This window comes from Oncorhynchus mykiss, chromosome 19, assembly GCF_057628025.1.
Source record: "Oncorhynchus mykiss isolate SJ-2025 chromosome 19, ASM5762802v1, whole genome shotgun sequence".
Taxonomy (NCBI): Eukaryota; Metazoa; Chordata; class Actinopteri; order Salmoniformes; family Salmonidae; genus Oncorhynchus; species Oncorhynchus mykiss.
The window spans coordinates 62,072,563-62,082,370 of record NC_143040.1 but is presented as its reverse complement, the minus strand read 5'-3'; the positions used below and the strand labels follow the sequence as shown (position 1 = coordinate 62,082,370).

The 9,808-nt window shown below is 41.4% G+C and overlaps 1 long non-coding RNA gene across 2 annotated transcripts; it reads left to right on the top strand.

Moving 5' to 3' along the window:
• The first annotated feature begins 3,246 nt into the window (after positions 1 to 3,246).
• Positions 3,247 to 6,513, top strand: LOC110498113 (uncharacterized). 2 transcript variants are annotated; one of them, XR_016489034.1, is made up of 7 exons: positions 3,247 to 3,863; positions 4,213 to 4,307; positions 4,465 to 4,545; positions 4,813 to 4,940; positions 5,227 to 5,286; positions 5,534 to 5,604; positions 5,890 to 6,513. It is a non-coding gene; the product is annotated as an uncharacterized LOC110498113 (long non-coding RNA). The 2 variants fall into 2 exon arrangements; XR_016489033.1 differs by lacking the exon at positions 5,890 to 6,513 and having other exon boundaries at positions 5,534 to 5,672.
• Positions 6,514 to 9,808: the final 3,295 nt, after the last annotated feature.

Here is a 9,808-nt window from a genome sequence, read left to right as displayed (position 1 = left end):
CTGCACTTGAAGAAACTTTCAAAGTTCTTGACATTTTCCATATCGACTGAACTTCATGTCTTAAAGAACAATGGACTGTCGTTTCTCTTTGCTTATTTCAGCTGTTCTTGCCATAATATGGACTTGGTCTTATACCAAATAGGGCTATCTTCTGTATACCACCCCTATCTTGTCACAACACAAATGATTGGCTCAAACACATTCAGAAGGGAAAAAAATCCACAAATTAACTTTTAACAAGGCACACCTGTTAATTGAAATGCATTCCAGGAGACTACCTAATGAAGCTGATTGGGATAATGCCAAGAGTGTGCAAAGCTGTCATCAAGGCAAAGGGTGGCAACTTTAAAGAATCTCAAATGTAAAATATTTTTTGATTTGTTTAACACATGATTCCATATGTGTAATTTCATAGTTTTGATGTCTTCACTATTATTCTACAATGTAGAAAATAGTACAAATAAAGGTGTGCCCAAACTTTTGACTGGTACTGTGTATATATATATACAGTGCCTTGCGAAAGTATTCGGCCCCCTTGAACTTTGCGACCTTTTGCCACATTTCAGGCTTCAAACATAAAGATATAAAACTGTATTTTTTTGTGAAGAATCAACAACAAGTGGGACACAATCATGAAGTGGAACGACATTTATTGGATATTTCAAACTTTTTGAACAAATCAAAAACTGAAAAATTGGGCGTGCAAAATTATTCAGCCCCTTTACTTTCAGTGCAGCAAACTCTCTCCAGAAGTTCAGTGAGGATCTCTGAATGATCCAATGTTGACCTAAATGACTAATGATGATAAATACAATCCACCTGTGTGTAATCAAGTCTCCGTATAAATGCACCTGCACTGTGATAGTCTCAGAGGTCCGTTAAAAGCGCAGAGAGCATCATGAAGAACAAGGAACACACCAGGCAGGTCCGAGATACTGTTGTGAAGAAGTTTAAAGCCGGATTTGGATACAAAAAGATTTCCCAAGCTTTAAACATCCCAAGGAGCACTGTGCAAACGATAATATTGAAATGGAAGGAGTATCAGACCACTGCAAATCTACCAAGACCTGGCCGTCCCTCTAAACTTTCAGCTCATACAAGGAGAAGACTGATCAGAGATGCAGCCAAGTGGCCCATGATCACTCTGGATGAACTGCAGAGATCTACAGCTGAGGTGGGAGACTCTGTCCATAGGACAACAATCAGTTGTATATTGCACAAATCTGGCCTTTATGGAAGAGTGGCAAGAAGAAAGCCATTTCTTAAAGATATCCATAAAAAGTGTTGTTTAAAGTTTGCCACAAGCCACCTGGGAGACACACCAAACATGTGGAAGAAGGTGCTCTGGTCAGATGAAACCAAAATTGAACTTTTTGGCAACAATGCAAAACGTTATGTTTGGCGTAAAAGCAACACAGCTCATCACCCTGAACACACCATCCCCACTGTCAAACATGGTGGTGGCAGCATCATGGTTTGGGCCTGCTTTTCTTCAGCAGGGACAGGGAAGATGGTTCAAATTGATGGGAAGATGGATGGAGCCAAATACAGGACCATTCTGGAAGAAAACCTGATGGAGTCTGAGAATCTGTGGAAAGAACTGAAAACTGCTGTTCACAAATGCTCTCCATCCAACCTCACTGAGCTCGAGCTGTTTTGCAAGGAGGAATGGGAAAAAATGTCAGTCTCTCGATGTGCAAAACTGATAGAGACATACCCCAAGCGACTTACAGCTGTAATCACAGCAAAAGGTGGCGCTACAAAGTATTAACTTAAGGGGGCTGAATAATTTTGCACGCCCAATTTTTCAGTTTTTGATTTGTTAAAAAAGTTTGAAATATCCAATAAATGTCGTTCCACTTCATGATTGTGTCCCACTTGTTGTTGATTCTTCACAAAAAAATACAGTTTTATATCTTTATGTTTGAAGCCTGAAATGTGGCAAAAGGTCGCAAAGTTCAATGGGGCCGAATACTTTCGCAAGGCACTGTATATATATATATATATACAGTATATTGTCCCTTGACTCTGGATTCCTGACATGCATGACTGAAGTTGCAGGCTGACTTTTTCCTAAATATCTTAACACATTTCAACTGAAATCTGTTTTGTTGTGAGATCGTCAGGTAGTATACAGTGATTTTCATTAAACATGCAACAGTGTAGTTCCTTAACAATTATGCATATATTACTGTAGGTGGATGGAAATTATCCAACCATTATGTAGAAGTGTTGAAATGATGTTGAATATAATAATAAACGACATTTATCAATCTGACTCCAATATCTGTGTCTCTATGATCTAGTCAAGGTAGCGAGCCTTGCGTCACCGCTTAGTAGGCTATGACTTTAATTAACATTTCACCGTTATGCAATTATTCAGACGTCAGATAATTGGGGCAGGTAGCCTAGTGGTTAGAACGTTGTGCCAGTAACCAAAAGGTTGCTAAATCGAATCCCCGAGCTGACAAGGTAAAAAGATCTGTCGTTCTGTCCCTGACAAGGCAGTTAACCCACTAGACCGTCATTTTAAATAAGAATGTATTCGTAACTGACTTGCCTAGTTAAATACATTTGGAAGAGCTACCATAATGCGATTTCTCAATTCAACTAATAGTATTACATTATACATTACATACTACTCAGAGTAAGACAACATGTCTTCAATTCAGAATAATATATAAGAGAAAAAACAGTGTGAGATATTGCAAACAAATTCTCAAACAATTAACAAAAAATGTATCGTCCTTTTAACCAAATTCAAGCAGAAACTCACGCCCAATCCAAATTAACATTTCTTTGCACTTTGCTAGTTAATAAAAGACAGGAAAAAACATCCAGATTCTAATCAACTACATCTAAATGATAGAAGCGCACCCTGTGTCGCTCCTCTTTGAACAGTCTTCAGTCTGACGAACAAAATAAAAGTTCCGTTGTAACTAGCACTTACAGTACCATTAAAACGTTTAAAATGCGTGGCTCTTTATGAACACATGAAACAATCCAAACATGACCATTTAATTCACACAGTAACAGATTTCACGATTTCCACTGCATCTTGGGAGCTAAACAAATTCACAAAAAATCTTCACATATCTCCAAAAGGGCCAGTTTGACGAGAATGTTCACTCTAACAGTGACGGGCGACTTGTGCCCTCTGCTGGCCAGAACTGGAAGCTAAATCTGAGTTCACAAACAGAATCAGGAAGCCCCCGTTGACAGAACACAAGCCACTCCTACTTCTTTGAAGAAACATTTGAAGGAAAACGAAACATAAAGCTATCTGGTACTCTTGCTATTTGTTGGTGTGTGTTTGAAAATGACAGAGGCTATGGATTCGATCAGTTGTTCTATCTGTCTGGATCTACTGAAGAATCCAGCGACTATTGCTTGTGGACACAGCTACTGTATGGGCTGTATTAACGGCTGCTTCGACCAGGATGATTCGAAGGTGGTCTAGCTGCCCCCAGTGTAAGGAAAGCTTCATCTCCAGGCCCGTTCTGTGGAAAAACACTATTCTGGCTGAATTGGTGGAGAAACTGAACAAGACAGAATAACTCCAAGCTTCTCCTCCTGCTCACTATTATGTTGGACCTGGAGATGTGGAGTGTGATTGCGGCATTGGGAGAGTGTGTCTGGCCTCTTACTGTGAGACCCACCTCCATCCTCACTGTGAAGTAGCTCCCTTAAAGAAACAAGCTGGTCAAAGCCTCCACACAACTACAGGAGAAGATCGGTTCTCATCATGACAAAATACTGGAGGTTTACTGCCGTACCGATCAGCATTGTAGCTGTTGTTTTTGTATGATGGACATAAAGGCCATGATACAGTGTCAGCTGCAGCAGAGAGGACTTAGAGACGGGTAAGAATGAAACTCTACTGTTAGATATCACATATTTGCATTTAAACAGTCTAATAATAATTAATCTTGTTACCCTTGCCTCATAACTATAAGGAAATGTTTTGTCTACTACTGTGACACAACTGAAATGCCAAAGTACATACAGTAGATAAACATTCAATCACTGTTGCTAGGACTAAATTTGTCTTTGAGGAATACATTGCATCTCATTAAGTCCATGCAGGGCATAACATGTTTCAAACATGACATGCTTGAATACAAATAGTTGGAAAATTGAATTTTCTAGTTTTTGTAGAAATACAGAGTAGGATGTAATAAATGGCTAAATTAATTTCATATTTTTCTGCAGAAACAGTTCGGGGAGAACATCAAGAATCCCAGAATAAAATCCAGGATAGAGAGAAGGAGATACAGAAGCGGAGACAGGTTGTGAACTCTCTGAAGGTGAGTCTTGGGGTCATCTATATTTACATTATATATACATACATACAGTACATTCATTTATACATACATTTCCAGTCTGTCTGGGGTCCTGGTGAGAGCTAAGTGAATGGGCTGGTTGACATGGACCCTTCTACTCTCTTTGTGTGTGTCCAAACAGCGCTCTGCACTGGCAGCAGTGGAGGACAGTGAGAGGAGCTTTACTGAGCTGATCCGCTCCATTAAGAGAAGACGCTCTGAGGTAAAGGAGTTGATCAGATTCCAGGAGAAGGCTGAAGTGAGTCGGGCTTAAGGACTCCTGGAGCAGGAGGAGAGATGCTGAGCTGAGGAGAGATGCTGAGCTGAAGTAGCTCTCACACACAGAGGATCACATCCATTTCCTCCATCACTAATTTAGATATACCTCACAAAATAATTTCCAAATGTCTATTTAGATTATTTTACCAATTAAATGTACTTGTATTACATTAACATCTAACTTTCTCAATACTTTCCCTTCTCTCTGTAGAGTTTCCAGTTTCTCTGTGTCTCTCCTGGATCTCAGGCCTTATCTCCTTTAAGCATTTGAAGACATCAGTCTCTGAACTGAAAGATCGACAACAAGACATATGCAAATGGACAAGATATCTGATGACGGTTGGTAAAATGCATTTCAAGATTTTGCATAGAATAATACCTCACACTAACTGCATTACATACTACTAGACATAAAATAACTGCATGACATGTATTTGTGATAGGACCAAATGAATGTATAGATATGGGTAAAGTTTATCTAATGAAATGGCTGGTCATTTCATCAACCAATCCCCATATCTTCTAATAGCCCATCTCCCCTCTAGTTACCTGTATATTGTTTGATAGTGGACATGGATAACGTGGACCTGTGATACAGTATTTACTAGCCTGTCTGTCTCCACAGTGATTCAAGTTCAGATTGACCACCCTGCTGAGCCCAAGACTAGAGAGGAGTTCTTAGAATGTGAGTAAACACTGACTTTTAATTTTATTTTACCTTTATTTAACTAGGCAAGTCAGTTAAGAACAAATTCTTATTTTCAATGACGGCCTAGGAACAGTGGGTTAACTGCCTGTTCAGGGGCAGAACGACAGATTTGTACCTTGTCAGCTCGGGGGTTTGAACTTGCAACCTTCCGGTTACTGCCGCCCCCCACACACACAGACTTTTAATCAAGTGATTTTAACCACTTTATTTTTCATCTTCTCAGACTCCTGCCAGCTGACGTTGGATCCCAATACAGCACAACAGTACCCGTGTCTGTCTGAGGAAAATAGAAAGGTGACCATTAGTTCTAAGGTTCAGTTATATCCTGATCATTCAGACAGATTTACCTTCTTTAAGCAGGTGCTGTGTAGAGAGGCTCTGTCTGGAGCCTGCTACTGGGAGTGGAGCGGGAAATGGGTTTGTATAGCTGTCTCATATAAAATAATCAGCAGGAAAGGAGATGGTAATGAGTGTTTGGGGGTAGTGATCCGTCTTGGAGGTTTGACTGCTAGACCTAGACCACAATGCAGGAACACTGTCCTTCTATAGCGTCTATGACAAAATGACCCTCCTCCACAGAGTCCAGGCCACATTCACTCAGCCATTCTATCTTGGGTTCATTTGCTGGATCATCTGAAGATACTGACACCTATTCAGTTACAAAGCTATTAGTCTGCTGGCCTTGTTGATACATGTACAGTAGGACAAAGATTGATTGACTGAGGCCGAAGTTTGACGTAAGATTGCAGATATCATAGAGTACAGACGGCATAGTTGCTTAATTTGCATGTACAGAGGGGTGAACAAAACCAAGTGTATATGAACGCATAATGAGACGTTCATGCACTGGAAGGAGTTCTTGACAGGTGAAACAGTCCAATCATCATTGAGTTCAGTTTATTCAGTGTCTGGTGGCACAACACTGCTGAACTATTTCAGGGGAAGAGACATTTGTACTTGATTGGGATGAGGTCGTTTGTCTTGGTTGCTACGCAATAAATGAGGAGTTAATTGGCTCATTTCATGAAGTGGATCTTTGGTTCATGTTCACTGTACATTTGGTAGTTATTATTATTTGCCTAAATGTGTAGCTACACTGTACTTGCCTATAACTACTGTACCATGTTAATACACTGGTAATAGGGACACGTTGTAAAGTGAGACCGTTGTTTTTGTTCTAGTCCAATAAAACTGTGCCGATGATTTGTTGTGTTTTCTGTGTTACTATTCTCAGGGCAGCCTCTTGTTTGGAGTGGTTCAAGACCACGTAGATAACAAACAACAGAGGAGAGAAACATAACAAAAAAATGTCAAAGATAAAGGCAAATGTATGCAAAAAGTAAAGAAAGGAATAAAGTAGCCAATTAGTGAAGCTGTCAAGAGTTGAGTTCTAGTACAATGCTTGAAATACAGCACTTAAAGCTGCTTCTTGTTCACTCCTCTCCATCCGTGCAGACACAGCAGCACGCTGGCTTGAAAATCCTTTGGAGAACCCAACGGACTGATCCTTTCTTGGGTCGGATGGAAACAACCTCTGTAAATACCAAGAAGGTGAAAACCTTTGTTTACAAACACTGACCAGTTAATGGGCTCTACTACACCAAGCTTTTAAGACCAAAGGCTTCGTTCTCTGTCAGTGTAACTCACCTGCTTTCACGTCCTCTCTGTCCTTCTCTTCCCCCCCGAGGTTGTCATTGGTTACCTCTACTGCTAAAAGTAGAACCCAATGCACTTCGGCTTCAGTTTGCTCCTCAATTCATGCACCTTAGTAGGAAAGAGAGGTAGCAGCAGTGATCCCTTCCCTTTGCATTGGTTACCTCTACAACAGTCTGCAGACAGAGAACACACGTGACCCGCTCTACGAGTGGAGGGGGCAATGCGGGTCAGGTGGAGCCGATGGGCTGTGAAACCTACCAAAAGCTTGCTCAGAAGATTTTCCACGGGGAGGGGCTTGGCGGCGTGGGCTTCGAAATCTGCACCTCGTCCACCACTGTAGAGCAGATGAATTCTGCACTGCATCTCCAGCAGTTCCTTCTCCCCAGAAGTGACTGGATGGCAATGACGGCCGCAGCCCGGGAGAAGGGAGCTAAAAGTGGAGGGGCCTTGAGACCGGTGCCAGAGAGCTTCTGTCCTAGGACCAACACCATGCCCATGGCTAGGTCTCTCAGCATGATGGAATGTGCCTCTGAGCAACCTTCCTCCGGCTGGGGCCACAGGGCCAGGAACAGTCTGGGCTCCATGCCACCTGGGATTGACTAATCCAACTGGGGGACTATAGTGATGTGCAGTTAGCAAACAATTCGTTATATTTTAACATCTCTTTATACTGACTCGAGAGTCTGTTTAAAAAATAAATAAAAATCTGAGTGGCTCGTTCATTTTAGTAATTCGTTTGACCTGCTAGTGCAGGCCGCAATGAGTCCAACAGCAGGATTATAGACTCTCCTCCGGCTCAGATGTGCCCCGACCACCAACTGTCTATCATATGCACACAGGGAAATAGATCATGAGCATAGAGAAGAACTGATAATTGATCGCATGGTGCAAGAATGACCAATTAATTGATTGTTGAATGTTATGATGGACACAACAGCTTTGTAGAACCAAAACATACACAGCCTCTGTTCTACAAACTGGAACTCAAGAACGAATCGTTTGGGGGGGGCTGCAGTTTGCGAACAACTTTGTGCTTATGTATTTTATAAGAGGCTATGACCAAAACCTGAACACTAGTAGTTGTACTAGCACCCCAGGGCTGTCTACCTCACACATCTCCACACGTCTTTTGTCAGCAGCAAAGATAGATTACACATCATGTTATTTTGTCCACACCACAGTGCTACAGAACACCTGTTGTAGCCTCAGGCTAACAAGCCAGACAGATTCACGCACACAGTCATCCTCACTGTCTGTGATTCTAACCTGTAGACCAATGAGCTGAGAAACACGGGGGGTCAGTGATGTGTGGTTTTGTCATGGTCATGGAGGGAACTGTGAGTAGCCTACAAACACTTTGGATACAAACCACAACAGCTGTCTTCAAGATGACCAAGAATACGTCAAAGATGACTTCAAGAGGCAAGAAGTCAAGAGGCATACTTCTTCCTTTAAGCAGATGACTGAGTAATTCTGTAGTCAAATGCAGCATATGTATTGTGATGCTATAATGGTCTGGAGCCCCCAATACAAGCCCCATTTGGACAAACACACTTTTTCACCCATTGAAAGCTACTAAACTAGTGTATGTCTTCCTCAGTGGAAGCAGAATACGGAATACTAAACACCCCGTAATCCACAGTATCATCTCCGAAAGCTCAGGTCAAACAGCTTTGAACATCATTCCATACTGCATATTCTCATCGTTATACAGGTGAGCCAGACTGGCACAGCATGATTGGAATCCCTATGCCCACATTACTGTAATCACACCACATCAAGATGTGTTCCTCATGTATTCCACCCAGGACGGTACAAACTCATTTTTCAGTCATACTTGACATCGAGGAAGTTGTTATTCTAAGTAAATATAGGACTTGGTTGCTAGGGGCTACCACTGAATGAGCACCTGCTTTGCACATGTATAGCCTCACATAGGCAAACGCCTCTATAGCGCCTTGCGGTCAGATGCCGAGCAGTTACCATACCAAGCGCTGATGCAGCCAGTCAAGACACTCTCAATGGGGCAGCTGTAGATCTTTTTGAGGATAGTAGTCCACAATAAACTCTGTTGTCTTGCCCACGTTGAGGGAGAGGTTGTTGATCAGGGTCTATCTAGGAGTTTCACTGCAGGTCTGAGAGAAGTATATACAGTATGCAGTCAGAATGCAGTCAGGTCTATTATTCCTAATCCTAGCCTATATCTAACCTCATGCTGAACCAAGTAGGACCAGTGTGGGCATATGAATGTTGGATTTTGACTTATGAAACATGCTGTATTGTAATAGTTTTGAGGTGTCAACATGAAGAGATAAGACTACTGTCTAGCAAACAGAGATATGGCTGAATATCTACTCCTTTTTACCACAGCCCTATCAACAATATTCCTGATTCAAGTCAGAGTCCTTGTGTTCTGAATATAAATTGTTCCTTTGTACACAGAGATAATTTTTCAACACTCAATCTTCACATTCTCATTTGAATCCTCTGGGCAGATCTGGGTGGAAATGATTTCCTATTCATTTTAGTGTAATTTTAGTGTCTTGATTATTTATTGATACAGAGTCCTGCTGGACTCCATCTTGTTTCTTCTCCCAGATGCCCACATCCCCTTCTGAATACTGTTTATGTACTACAGGCCTTACATAATCACTATTAAACATTTACTAAGAGATGTTTTCAATTAGAGAGATAGAGAGATAGAGAGAGAGAGAGAGAAAACATTTTATTGCGTTCATTATTATTGCCCATTTTTGATGTAATTTTGTCTGGTTCTATCTTGAGACCACTGGCTGCCAGTTATATCCTCCAACACAAAGAGACACACAGAGTTGGCATCACC